Source organism: Equus asinus, chromosome 7 (genome assembly GCF_041296235.1).
Source record: "Equus asinus isolate D_3611 breed Donkey chromosome 7, EquAss-T2T_v2, whole genome shotgun sequence".
In the NCBI taxonomy this organism is placed as follows: Eukaryota; Metazoa; Chordata; class Mammalia; order Perissodactyla; family Equidae; genus Equus; species Equus asinus.
Window position 1 is genome coordinate 45,452,646 of NC_091796.1, and position 13,249 is coordinate 45,465,894.

The 13,249-nt window shown below is 39.6% G+C and overlaps 1 protein-coding gene across 3 annotated transcripts in view; it reads left to right on the forward strand.

The window, feature by feature from the left end:
* Nucleotides 1–73: 73 nt before the first annotated feature.
* The window catches only part of CHST9 (carbohydrate sulfotransferase 9), a 251,903-nt gene continuing 238,727 nt past the window's right edge, over nucleotides 74–13,249 (forward strand). Inside the window, exon 1 of one of the 3 annotated variants that reach the window (XM_070513269.1) lies at nucleotides 74–310. The gene's annotated coding sequence lies outside the window, so the exon portion shown is untranslated. The remainder of the gene's footprint in view (nucleotides 311–13,249) is intronic. The other 2 variants (XM_070513272.1, XM_044774524.2) reach the window with 2 other exon arrangements.

Sequence of the window (13,249 nt, forward strand, 5' to 3'; positions counted from 1 at the left end):
GACAAAGGCGGAGAATAAGAGGCAGAGCGGGCGGGCGATCAACGCGGGAGGCGGAGCTGCCCGGGCAGGCGGGCGGGCGGGAGCCGGGGCGGCGCCGCAGCCCCGCCGGCCGAAGGAGAGGGCGAGCGGCCGACTCCGCGCCGCCCCGCGCCCGGCTCCGCGCTCACCCGCGCCTGGCGGCCGCGCTCCCTCCTTCCCCCCGCGGCCGCGGTGGGGCGGAGTCCCCGAGAGTTTGCCCCGGAGCGCGGGGAAGTTTCCTGCCGCCGCGCTGCTCCTGGAAACGCAGTCGGTGCCCGCGCCCGTTCGCCAGGTAACCGCACTTGGGTGGGGGCGTGGGGGTCCGAGATTGCAAGGGCGGAGAGTGCGGGGCGCCGTTCGCAGAGAGGTCTGGCTGGGCGGGGAAGTGCATCCTCACCTTTCCAGGTACTTCGTCTCTGTTGAATGTTGAATGCGGGAGGCATCTTCCTTTTCTACCCCCGCTCCTCCCCGCCCCCCATACTGGAACCTACTTCCATTCACTTTATTGGACGTGCTGGGGTTGGGGTAGGGGGTGGTGTCCAGGAGATGAGGGGTTGCGAAGACTTTGAGAGGGGTGGCGAACGGGGACGGGGTGCCTGAACTTGTTAGCTACCTGTGCTGGATTCCTGGGCCCTGGCGGGACACCTTGGACTCCAGGGTTCCGGTGCCAGCCCCCACTGGGGGCGTGCAGAGGTTGGAAAGAGGACATCAGAAGGAACAGTGTGGAGTTTCTGATGCCGGTCTATCCGGTCCTCCAGCATGTTTGGCAGAAAGATGAGCATCTCTGCTGTGGTGCCCCTTTTGCATCTGTCCCAAACTCCACGACCTTCCTAAGGCTCTCTTGCTAGGGCGGCGGGCAGTGTGGGAGGGAAGTTAGGAGCCTCGGAGCCCAGGTTCCACGTGGCCCCAGCAGAGGGATTGGGAAGGGGGATCTGGGGCGGGGGCCTTGAGGCGCTTTGTGGAGAGCTGGAAGTGCGTGGTTGTTTTGTTGCTGCTGCTGTTACTTTCACACGGTTCCCGCTCCCTCTGTCTTCTGCCCCGTTTGAACATCCTGCCTAGCAGCATGCTTTTGTTAGAAGGCTAAGAGGTGTTATGTTTGATGCCTGTCAGGAGTTATTTCCAACGAAGTTCACAGGTGCCAAGCCAGAACTGCCGCTTCTCCTCTCTGCTCTCCCTGCAGGTTCACCCCATCTCCTCCCACAGGCAGACTGTTCCGGAATAGTTCCCGGGGTTTTGAAAGGGATGGCAAGTAAATGATAGAGTGTGCGTGTTTGTGTGACTTTTTTCCTTTTATGTTAACAGAACCAAATCAAAACACTGGGGATGTTTAATAGGACTTTCCTTGCGCAGTTTTTATAGTAATTGGGTATTATTTACCAGTGTTTCTTCTTCTTCATTGTAGCCTCAAACATTGCGTTAATCTCTCTATACACAATTTTATCTATACTGTCACTGTTCCACTGGGTTTAAAGAACATGGGCTTCTTTTAGACTCACATATACACACCAAAATACAGTATGACTATATTTAATATTTATCTGTCTTCCTGATTCGTTGGCCTGGCACCTGCCAATTCCAGTACATAATCATAACACCATATGCCTGTCTACAAAATTGAGGGTAAGGAGAGTGTTATTGTTTTTCGTGGGCGACAGTACCCTGGACTCCCAGATTTTATTATTGCTTTTTGGTTTATTATTGGTTTTTAAGGGCTTCGGTCAAAGTGAATTAAATATACAGAACAAAATTGCAATACTTCCCAGTGCATTTAAAAAGAACACAATACCTGGACACTTGGAGTTGACTCGTTATTGAGGAAAAATTAAAATCCTCTCATCACACAGAAGACATTTTGATTGAATATCATTAATAAGAAATAGCAGATGTTGAATGCCTTGAGAAAACGAGGAGAATTTTCCTTTTGCCTCATTCAGTTTTTATCTCCTTTATGACAGTAGCATCCCCCAGAAAATGAGCACCTTGTCCGTAGATGTTGGTGTGTACTGACTAAACACCGTATTTTTTAATACGGAGGCTTGGTGACAGTCCAAAAACATAAATGTTTTAAATCATTACCGACCATCTGTTCTCTCCCACTCACTTAAAGTGCAGTGTTTTATTTTCACAGGTATCAAAATATACATTCTCATTTCATACATTTCCATTAACATCCCAAAAGCTGTCGTGGTATCTGATGTTGACCCAAGTTCAGCAACTGTTGTGTTTGGCTTATTTCACTATAAGCTCCTCTCCTATTTTCAATGAAAGAAGAAATCAAAAAAGTTTTAAAGCCTTTGGCCAAGGCTGCTGTATACTCCAGTGAAATCTGATTGCTTTTTTTTTTCCCCCCACCTTTTTGTTAGCAGAGAGAAGCTGAGATTTAGTGCAGCTGCAGGCTGTTCCTGATGACATTCTTTCCCTTCCTTCCGGGTCACAGGGGCAGCATTTGGTGCTTGGAAGCAGTGCATTAAACAGCCCCATGACTCCAGAAAATTAGTATGGTTTCCAGAAGAATGTAACATCTTCCCAGGAAGAATTTACAGATGGGAGACTAAATATTCCAAACCCCAAATTAAGTAGACCTAAGACATGCGCATTGTCTCCCACACAATTATTGGCTATGAATAATATAGGATACTATATAGGATATGAATGAAATGTCTGTGTAGATATATGTTTTATATTTGTATTTGAGAATCTAGATGAGTTTTTATATAATCAGTAGATAAATTCACATCCCTAATTTTGTTCGAGTCATCATTAGAGCAAGATTTGAGGTTTTGAGTCCCCCCCATCCAAGAATGCTTTCCCATTTAGGGGTGTTTGCTGTGGCTAGAACTGCAATGTTAGGATGTTGTTATGAACTCAAAATTCAGTTGCAAATAAATATGTTGTTCCTTCGGTGTGGCCAGAACATTGGGAAATTCTTTTTACTCAAAGCTAGGTGTGATGTCCCAAAGTCCTTTCATCTTTTTAAGGAAAAAGATATTGACAGTCTTGCTGACACTTTGCAGATAATTGATATGTACTTGAAGAATATTAAGAACCAGAGAAAGGTGGAGCTCTTCCTGCTGAGCTGCTACATGCTGTCTACTGCCCTGGCCTTGAAAACATAAGATTCTTACAACCAGGGTAGCATAGAAGGGAATGAACCCAAACTATAGATAATTTTGAAAATAAAGTTGCCTTTAAAAATATGGTCTAATATAAACCTTTGGAAATACATAAGTATGTTACCTCTTATTTTTCTGCATACTAAAAATGAATTATTGAAGGAAAACACTTTCACCATGTATAGTAAGCACTCTGAATTATTCATGTTAATGAGAGGAATAGAGGCAGAGATAATCCAAAATCATGGTTATTTTAAAAGTCATTTGTGTTTGTTTTTGGAATGTATTACATGTTTGGTTTAAAAAAGATTTTCGTTGTTGTTGTGGGCAAGTTGCCTTTCTAATTATTTTGTTTTGTTTAGGTTAATTTTTAAATGAGCTTACATACCTCAAACAACAAAACCGATTTATAAGGAGATGGTACACACGGGCAGCCTGCCCAGAAACGAGCTGGGTGACAGAAATAAGCAAACCTAGTGTGACAGCTTTGCAGTAGGTTATATATAAGTCACAGGAAGAACAGCAAGGCTTGATTGTATACCTGCTTAATGAATATGTGTTAAAAATTAGACATGTTCCTGGAAAAAATAAAAGTCCTTCATCAAAATTTGAGAAATTCGTGGGGCCGGCCCAGTGGCAAAGCTGTTAAGTTTGCACCTTCCACTTCGGTCGCCCAGGGTTCGCCAGTTCAGATCCTGGATGCAGACCTACACACCGCTTGTCAAGCCATGCTGTGGTAGGCATCCCATGTATAAAGTAGAGGAAGATGGGCACAGATGTTAGCTCAGGGCCAGGCTTCCTCAGCAAAAACAGGAGGATTGGCAGCAGATGTTAGCTCAGGGCTAATCTTCCTCAAAAAAAAAAAAATTTGAGAAATTCAGTCCAACTTTACATGTAAGCGTGATTAATATGTTTTTAAAAAATGATAGTGGGGTGCTCCTGAAAACCAAATAGGAATATTCTCATTTATGAATCTTACTAGACTGAATTTTTAAGCATGAAGTTTTCCTAAAGAATACACGCATGTATGTGTTAAGGTGATATGTATGTACTTTCCAAAAGAGGAAACAGCAAGAAGCCATGAGAAGAGGGAGTTGGGTCCATTTGATCTCTGCACCTGTGCCCCAGATCAACGCACATTTCTTCCAAGAGAAGCTATTGAGTATCTGCTGTTGCCGTGGACCTGGGTAGATAAAGTAGTTGAAGTTCAGCAAGATTGCCAATTTAACAGATTCCTATTGTGTTTTTCAACAGCTCTCGGGCAAAATAGGTTGTGGATGAAATAGTTACTTGAACAAGAAGTTGATTCACACCATAGCGCTTGCTGTTAAGCATCTCGTTTATAGTCAATCTTCAGTTGTCTATGCATTTTGTTTAATTGTTAGTTCTGCGGACTGTTAGAAAGAATTGAGAAAACCTCTGTGAAGAAGGTTAGAGCTGCCCAAAAACATGATTGGAAAAGCAAATAAGATCATTTTTATTTCAAGAATTCAAAGCAAAAAGTATAATTGTAGCTTTTACAGCATTGAGCAGAATGGTAGTAGAAAGATAGATGTCCCTTTCAGAATGGTGACAATGTTCTCATAATGAAGGTGCTTACTCCTTAAAGTGTACAGGTACTTCTTTTTTTAGGAAACATTTTTGTTTTTGATAGGGCATGACATTTTTTTAAAGACTTGAGTCTTTAGAATGAGTATTTTAGAAGAAATATTGTGGTTGGAAATATAATTGAGACCCACAGGATATATTTTATATCCATTTATTAAAGGAATTAGTTTCTTTTGATCAGTGCCTAAGTCTTAGGATCAAAATTATGCATTTTGTTATAGAGTTGGACAAGATCTTAAAAGTAATTTATTCCAATGTCCTCATTTTACAGTTAAAGCAATGGAGGCCCACAGTGATCCCTATGAGCTGCTAAAGGTCACAGTGGTAGTTAGTGGCAGAGCAGAAACTAGAAATTTGATCTCCTGATTCTTCATCCAGCTCCCTTGTAGAGAGTTGGGTAAGGGGTGTTAACTCTTTCTGGCCATCACGGTATCAACTGTACGTGATAGTCACAAAATGAAAAATGGTACAGGGGTAAATGCAGAGGCTGGTGATTTTTCTGTCTTCTGTCATTCACTGGAATTCTCATTGTGGACAAAACTGTGGTCCTCAACCCTCTTAGACTCTGTCCTCTTTTTTAATAACAAATATTTTATGTTACCCACTTAGTATCTTGAAATGTAATTCATCAATAATATAGCTACCGAATATACCTGTAATGAAAAGGAGTGATACAATGAAAGTAGTTTGTAATAAAATGTGCCATTTCACTGTACTAATGTTTGGGGACGACGTCATTGGAACACATGTTGAAGAAGTCAGAAGCTTGCACGTATATATAATGAATAAATTTGGATGTAAGACAAATAAAAATATCAGAAGACATTCCATACAAAAAGCACAGGAAAATGAAAGAATGAAGATAGACTGAAAGTAGTATTATAACTACATACGAGACTTATTTGTATTTGATAGCAGAAAGATGGAAATAGTGGTAATCATTGTAGGGAAAGTATGCCAAGTCAAATTATAGACTGTTGGAGAAAATGTGGAACTATGATATTTTGCAAAGCTGAAAGTGAATATTGTTAACATACTTCCACCAAAATTCCAAAACTACTTTATGGAACATTTTCATGTTGTTACTAGTGTGAACTCTCCTGCAAGGGACTCTGCAGGTTACCCACCATATCATCAGTAATAACAGACAAAATATTTCTAAAATGAAAATTATTTAGTGTCAATATTGCCTTTTAAAGTTTATTTTTTATTAATATTGTAGTCTGTGACTTGTAGAATTAGGAGACAGACTACATGAAATGATTAAATTATTCACTACAGCAATGTTATTCTAAATCTTTGAGCTTTAGCTGGAAATTCTTATAGTTATGATTATGTACCAGATCCTACAGATTGATATTCCTTGTAGGTTTAGTTCAGTGGGGTATTGCATGTTGTATGGTTTATTTGAGAAAATTCTACTTGAAGTAGGGCTCCTTTTCTACTAAGAGTCAACAGCTCTCCCTTCCCCCAATAATTGTGACAAACCTAAGCATACCAACGCTTCCCAAAATATTCTCTAGGGGTAGCCTGGCCCTGATGAGAGTCATAGGGCTAGATAAACAAGATTTTTGTGATGGCATTGATTATTCTTGGTGCTCTGACCTCTCTATGATTAACTTTTTTCTTTTCTTTTTGGTGAGGAAGATTATCCCTGAGCTAACATCTGTTGCCAATCTTTCTCTTTTTGCTTGAGGAAGATTGTTGCTGAGCTAACATCTGTGCCAGTCTTCCTCCATTTTGCATGTGGGATGCCGTCACAGCGTGGCATGGTGAGAGGTGCATAGGTCCTCGCCAGGGATCTGAACCTGTGAACCGGGCAGCCCAAGCAGAGCGTGTGAACTTAACCTCTATTCCACCAGGACGGCCCCTATCTCTACTCTTTTTAGGTGAAACCATCCCACTTGTCGACTGGTCTCCTGCCTTCAGTGGTCAGGATTACAATCTTCACTGACCATCAAGCTCCAGCTCATGTTCTCATCTTTTTCTGTCACTGTCACCTTTATAAAGATATACTTCTTCAGGTCCTTCTTCCTCTCAGGAATCTATCTTTTGTGAGTAACCGTGAGTGTTGACAAACTAATGTGCAAGCTGGCTAATATTTTAGTTCTCCCAGGTTTTAGCCTTATTTAAATGCATGTCTCATGAAAACATTGAAGGCTTTCATATATAGAGAGAGACATTATATGTCTCTGGAAAAAAAAAAAAACAACAGGAAAGGAGATATTATTAGAGATCGTATTTTTAATGCCCTTGAAACATGGTTATGCAAAGAATCACTCTGGTCCAATATTGGAAGTTGCACCATAAAACACAGTGCTGTGAAGTGTGCTCACAGAAGAGGCCAAAATATGTTACCAACCCAAATAAACAGTTGTATTAGGATTTTTTGTATTGCTTGAAATAACATGTCCTGGGCCGGCATAGAGGAGTTGGGATAGGGAGGGAGTTATAGACCACTGTGTTGTGTGCCTTGGATTATTTAGTCTATGCACCGTTGATGCACTAAAAGTGCACCAACATCTCTTCTCTTTGCAAAATATATGGTATTTGCAGAGATTAGAGAGTTTTGAAGATTCCCCGTAAACACAATATACAGCAGAGTGTAGGATCGCAGAAGCAAGGAGGGAATTGAGAGTGAAACTCAAGTTTTCTTACTTCTAATGTTCTGTCAACTAGACCATAACGTAAGACCTGCCCTTGATAATTAAGAGTTAATATGAAATGTCATTTCAGTATTAACTACAGCGAGCATCTTGAATTTACCAAACCATAAGTAAGAATTTTTTTTATTAGATTACTTCCCACTCCAGGCCCATCTTAGATGTCTTTTATAACATTATGTATCTCATTCTTTTTAAAGAAAGCTTTTTGATTTAAACTCTTAACAATTGAGATTGAAGTCATAATGCATCTCTGTGTGTGTGGTGTGTGTGTGTGTGTGGCTACACACACACACACCACACGCACACACACATAGCCACACACACACAGAGACAGTTGCTTTTGCACAATCACGAGATTCTCTACATAGAAGGACATGTTTCACCCAATTGAGAGAGGCAGCTTTTCTTACAAAAGGGGTGCAGCAATTGTACAGGACACAATTCAATCTAGGATTGTTTGGCTGCATATTGTTCATTCTTACTGGAAGCTTCTTGGTCAATTGAATGACCCAACACTCAACCTCAGACTGACCCCTAACTTTATTTGGTCTACTTTTGTTACAGTTTCTAATAAGAGTATAGTTGTGCAATGGGAATTGAGAGAAGATGAAATTGAGGTTGTTGGATGGTGAAGGTGATAAGGAAAATAAGGAGCTTCTTTCATTTGAGCATCACAAAGATCTATATAGGTGATGAAATTTTATTGGAATATCTGCCTTTTCTTGTTATGCTTTTTATTCTTGTATGGAATAGAGGCAAAGATTGTGTAAGTAAAGCCCTCCTTCCTCTTTGTAACTGGTAACTCCACTATACAAGAGAAAACCTTCTTTGTCAGAATAAACAGATATGACACATTCCGGTCACTGGGTTCCTAGTGCCTCCTTTTACTGTGGTACTTCAGTACTGCCCTAAAGTGAAATCTAAAACATTAAAGAACGTATTTAAGAAAAGGGAAAATACACCTAGTTAATGTCGTGAAGAGATATCAGAAGCCTCCGTGAGGTATGTGTGAAAATGGGAAAACCAAATAAGACAACTTTGTCAATTCAAATCAAGAATGTGATACCTACTCTACCATTAGTTTCAGAGGCAAGAAGCTCAAAGCTGACTTAGCTTTTTAGTCATTTATATTGTTTTCTTCTTCATCACAGAGGGAATTAGAACTGTGACCTATAGTTACAGGTTACTTTAAGCAAATATAGTCTGTGAAGATTTAGATAAAATGATGATATGGATTATATACTTTAAAAAAGAAATTTCAAATTTGAAATGTAGGCAAAATTTTTTAGAACTGTACTTCTAAATAAACTTGATTTTTCCACAGCATTCTTTGAACAGTAGAATAGAATGAAGATAATTTATTCCCCACCCCCAAAATCAATTTCCTTGATGTATTAAGAAAAATGCTTAGGTGTTATAGACATTACTGGACTAAAAGCAGTAACTATCAGTACTCCTTTGCCTTCTAATATTCACACTCTATTTTCACTTAGGAGTTTTTAACATCAGAGAATGAGATTCTATTACTGTGACAAAGTTGGCATTCAGCTGGAGGCACTGGGATAGTCTTACTGGTTATTTGTGGCTGGAGCTCAATTGTACTGATTGTTAAATATTTTAAGTATTAATCCTGTGCTTATAGTTTCGTGACTTTAATACATATATAGTAGATCTATCTCACTTCCTGAGAAGTCATATTTTCAGATTTTGCAGATCAGGGAATTATAACAGCATTTAAAATAGAAATAGAGTTGCAAATTACTAAACTCCCAAGTAGCAGAGATTATTCATCTAGTCCCTTAGAACTTTAGTTCACCTTGAGTTTTCCCAACATACATACACAGAATACTCTCTGATAAGAATTCCTTGAAATTATTGCCATACGTTTTATGCAGGGCATGCTACAAAACGTACTAATGGCTCAGAACGTCCCTCTAAGTTCCCCACTTGTAGATGCAGCTGTGTACTGACATTTCGTCTTGTCTGTTTTAAGGAAACATCAAATGAAACATGTCAAAATCAAACTTCTGATCTCTGCCCATCTCACCCCAACCCCAAGGATTCTCCAGGTCCTCACCTGGATTTTATCCTTTCCATCACCTCCCCTTCCACCTCATATCAGGGCCTTCACCCACTCATTGATTGTTTCCTCCAAAGTATGTTACAAATCTGCCTTTGGCCATCACTCAAGTCTAGCTTTCACCATTGGTTGTGTAGAGAACGACAAGGGCTTTATAACTGGTCTCTTGGCATCCGATATTGCTGTCCCTCCAAATCCATCTGCCACTAAGGTGCAAGAGGAGTCTTTTCAAAATGAAAATATGGTAACTATCACCCCTTCAACTACACACATCACTTAAATAGATTACCATTGCTTTGTTTATAATAAAGTACCTGATTTTTTGAAACCCAGCAAAGTCATGCTCCTCCAGTCTCATCTTTTTTGATACTCCCACTCCCTCCCTCTGATTCAGCTGGCTGGCTTTCTTCCAATTGCTCTGACTCATCCTACTGTCTCCCATCCCCACACCTGTATATGCACATACCCAAACACTGCCTAGTTAACTCTTAGTGAACACTTCAAATATCAACCCAAATGTCACTTCCACCAATGAGTCATGTCTTCCTCCTGGACTGAGCCAAATCCCCTTGTAACACACATATACACACATTTATGTTTGTCTGCAAATAGTTGCAAAGAGCTGTAAATTCACATTTATTTATGTAGTTATTTAATTAACCACTAATATAGGGACCTATCTAGTTTGATGGTCTTTATATTCCTAGAAAATACTGCAGTGCCGGCCCAGAGTGAGAGTGTAATAAGTATTTGTTGAAGAAATGTTGACTGAACATCCCTATCTTTAACCCCACGTGCGCACATGCATACACATATACTACGCAGAAATACACGCTCACATCCACCCTCGCATTCTAGTGAAAATCAATTAATAAATTAAAACTTACAAGCTATCAGGCCCCACTTTTTCCTTTCTTTGTGACCTCTGCAAATATCACACTCTTCTTTCTTCGCCTTCTCTTCCCTATCAGTGATTCATTCAGAGCTGACTTGAATGTGCTACATTTGCGAACAAAGTGAGGCTGGTCTATTGAATTTCTTACCAAATAAACAAACAAAATGCCCAGCATCCCTTTACATTATTTCCTCTGACATGTGAAATCCCTTGATAATTTCAGGAATTTTAAAAGGCTTTCCTTTCTGGGGGTTTTATGCTGTGCTGTTTGTGCATATTTTGGCATTAGACAGTGATCTAAGATTGTACTGTGTTGCAGAAAAGAAAAGGAAAATTCTTTGGAGGTTACCTATCCATATGGTGCCCATATGGAGATAAGAGAAATGAAGGAGAACAAAAATCAAAATAAGAATAAATATATGAAATTGAAAGAGTAACATAGAAGTCTATGTTGTAAATTAAAAGTTTATACTTTTAAGAATTGCACAAAGGCTTCCAACTATGGCAAAAATGGTTAAGGAAGAGACCTACCATGCTCACTGGCACTTAGTATTTCTAGGTACTATTCTAATATTTGTGCCTAACTTCAAATTCCTGTATTAAAATTGAGTTGAATTAGTCTCCTTTTTATTTAAAGCCTTCTTGCTTCAACTAGTTCAGGGGAGTATCTGCTAAGCCTGGAACACTTTGTGCCAGAAGACAAGGAATTGCTCAAAAATTGATGGGGACACATCAGAAGGACATAAGAGCTAGATTTCAGGGACTCTCACTGGTCCAATTTGGGATCATTTGAACATAAAAAAATAGTAATGTATGTAATGGATTAGGGCACCCTGAATAAGAAAAGACTCTGTCAGCCCATAGTATGTGCAGTATGCAGATGGGGTGGAGAGAAGGAGAGGCTCTGTTTCACTCAAGAACATAAGCTAATAATTTTTTTTAAATGATGGAATTGTAAAGTCACCTCTTTGCAACTGCTGTTACTAGAATAATCAAAGGATAAGCCACCATTGGGTGAATGGTTGGTGGGGACAGGATATTCAGACTATCTCTACATGTCCACCCAAAGATTGCTTATTAATTACAAAGAGGAGAAAACACCTTTACAGGGAGAAATCTGGCAGACACCAGGTTAACCAAATGACATCACGAATGACTGACATCAGTCACACTTGACATCACAAATAGTGGGACAAGCTGACATCATGTACCTCTTGATATGACACATACATGGAGTAGGACACACAACACCTCTGAATTAATTTTGTCAGAAGAGTTTCACCTGAATCAAATCACAAGGAAACAATCAGACAAACTCTAATTGGAAGATATTCTTCAGTATAACTGACCTGGGCACTTCAAAAATGTCAGTGTCATTAAAAAAAAGTCTGGAAAATTGTTCAGGATCAAAGGAGACTAGGAGACATAGCAACTAATTGCAAGGCATCCTTCTTATTAGATTTTGGATGAAAAAAAGCTAAATAGGATAATATTGGGACAATTGGAGGAATCTGAATTTGGGCTGTAGATCGTGTACTAGTATTACATCCATATTAAATTTCCTGATGTGATAATCATAGTGGGGTTATGTAGGAGAATGTCTTTTTGGGGGAGAAGATATATTTGGAAGAATTTAGAGATGAAATCTCATGATTTCTGCAACATCCTTTCAAATAGTTCAGCAAATTTTTTTTTTTTAATCTAGGAAAGAGAGAAATAAGAAAATGTGGCAAAATCTTAACAGTTGTTTAATCTAGATAAAGATTGTATAGTATTCATATTAATGTTAATTTTCTGTAGGTTAGACATTTTTCAAAGTAAAAATTGGGTGAAATATGCTATGATTTTAAGCCAACTATGGAATGGATGAGATCATTGTCATGTTGTATTAAAGTGAGCTAGCATGTTCAAAAGTTGTTTAATTAGTCAATTAGTGAAGTGTCCTCTCTGAAGTATCTAAATATTTTCATTTGGCATTCCATAATATTCCATAATTTATATTTAAACACTTAAGAAAATGCTATCCTTAAAAGAATATGTTTTAGGCAATATAGGAGACAGTACCTAATGAAACGGAGAACTAAGGAGTTAAAAATTCTTGCCTAGAACAAAAACTTTGAGATAAGCTGTGCTAACTGCAGCCGGGCTTATTCAGCATAATCGACTGTTGTTCAACACTAACCAGGTCTGTCTGTCCCTCCTTAGTATATGAGTGAGCTGTCTTTCTCAGGAAGTCAAGGCCCAGACGTCAAGATTCAGCCTCACAAGGCCAAACGCAGGCTGAAGATAAAACTAACCAGAGAAGTCCAGACAGTCAAGGAAAAAGAAATTCCGTCTTCAAGGCTGAGCTCAGGCTGGTGGGAAGGCTCCAACAAGCAAAGCCACATGCTCTCCCTCCCCTACCTCAAACCTCAGATAAAAACCCCTACCTTTTTCTCTTCAAGGAGGTAGATCTGAGTTCTAACTCCCTTCTCCTCGCCTGGCTGCCTTTTGATAGTAAGCCTCTTGCCTTGCCGCAAACCTGATGTTTCACTTATTGGCCCTACTGTGTGGTGGGTAAACGAACCTGTTTTTGTGTTCAGTAGCACTAATATAATACTATCGGTAAACATTAGACAAATTAATATTTTTTCCATTTTTCAGTTATATATGAGAACTTTTCAACATAAGAAATTTTAAAGGGAAATTAGGCAATATGGTTTTTCTTCTTCATATTTTTCCTTAATCATTTGGTGCTTGCCTGTAAAACGAAGTGTAAGATTACTGGTAATTTTCACTAAAATATCCACAACATAGTAGACTGCAGTGTGCAGTGTAATATAGACCTGGCCAGGGCCCCAGTAAGATTTGGATCCAGTTTGATGGTCAA